The sequence below is a fragment of the Cimex lectularius genome, unplaced genomic scaffold, assembly GCF_000648675.2.
Source record: "Cimex lectularius strain Harlan isolate CLEC.00 unplaced genomic scaffold, Clec_2.1 scaffold198, whole genome shotgun sequence".
In the NCBI taxonomy this organism is placed as follows: Eukaryota; Metazoa; Arthropoda; class Insecta; order Hemiptera; family Cimicidae; genus Cimex; species Cimex lectularius.
The window spans coordinates 724,685-726,010 of NW_019392853.1; positions in this window are offsets into that span (position 1 = coordinate 724,685).

Sequence of the window (1,326 nt, forward strand, 5' to 3'; positions counted from 1 at the left end):
GCTATAAATTTTTGAGAAAGTGGTGCCGACGGCTCGCGGCTAGATATAAACCTGGCTCGTTCTCCTGATGATGTATGACTAGGAGGGGTCAGATTAGGACGTAACCTCCCTTAACAAGAAACCATCAAATCTCCATTAGGGGCCGCAGAGTTTTTTTTTTAATCCTCCCCCTCTTTCGTTTGCTTGCTTTTGAAACGATTTTCCTCCTGTCTATCATCCCCCCGTCTAATTGATTCGCCACATACGCATCTGGATGCTGAGCGATCACGCTATCCGAACTTTAGATGGGTAACAGTCGAGATGATTGATAGAATGAAAGACGCCCACAAGCAATGGCAAAAACAGTCGAGAAGCTCTTTAAAAAAATTATGGAAACGATTTTTTTTTATTATGAAGTAACAACTGCTACTAATTAAAAAAAAATTGATTTTGCAAGATTAAACAAGTTCTTCAATGAATGAACTTCACTAATAAGACCCATAGATTTAACCCCTACTTGATTAAAAAACAGTGTAGAAAAGGAAAATTGTCCTGAGTTATTCCGGTTTAATTTAAATACAATTTTCCAATTATCTGGTATTTGTTATTAGCTGAATAACGTTTTGGTTTATTTATTCATTGAATCGTTTAGCGTAATAGGCGGTTTCCTCCGTGACATGTGGTTAGTATCCTGTTTCTTACCATTTTCATCGACCGACCTAATGAATTAATAAATTTGTGGTTTTTCCTTCCGATATGTTCGTCCGTTAATGTGGTGTTTTACGCTTTGATTGCAGGGGAGTGGCGCCTCTTTATTCCATTTTTGACTTTCTTTTTCTTTTCTAATAACCGACAATACGGAACGCCGCAACAGGATTTCTTTTAAATATTTGATCCGAGGCGTTCCATGAAGGGGATTTTTTTTTGTATTAAATATGAACATGCAAGCATGCCGACCTACAAAAGTAGTTGGTTGAACAATTTTCGTTTATGGATAAAATAGGAAAAATCGTCTTTGCTGATTGCTTCAATTAATACGAATTATTTTAGTTTTTAATGTGTCGTCTTTAGTGACAGTTAGTTAATGATTATTTGGAGATCGTGAGATGCGGTCAGGTGTGAAGTAGGTTTTAGAAAAACATTTTCTTTATCGTGCCAACGTTTCGATCTTCATTCAGATCATCTTCAGGGCCTGGTATTTATAAACATTGTTTAAATTATACAAATACATGTAAGATGTAAAAAAATGAATTTATACGATGCTAGAAATTTTAAATTTAATCAACATTTTCAAATGTCGTGTAATCTATTTGATTCTCGGCACCAAATGAAATGGCCACGCAGAGC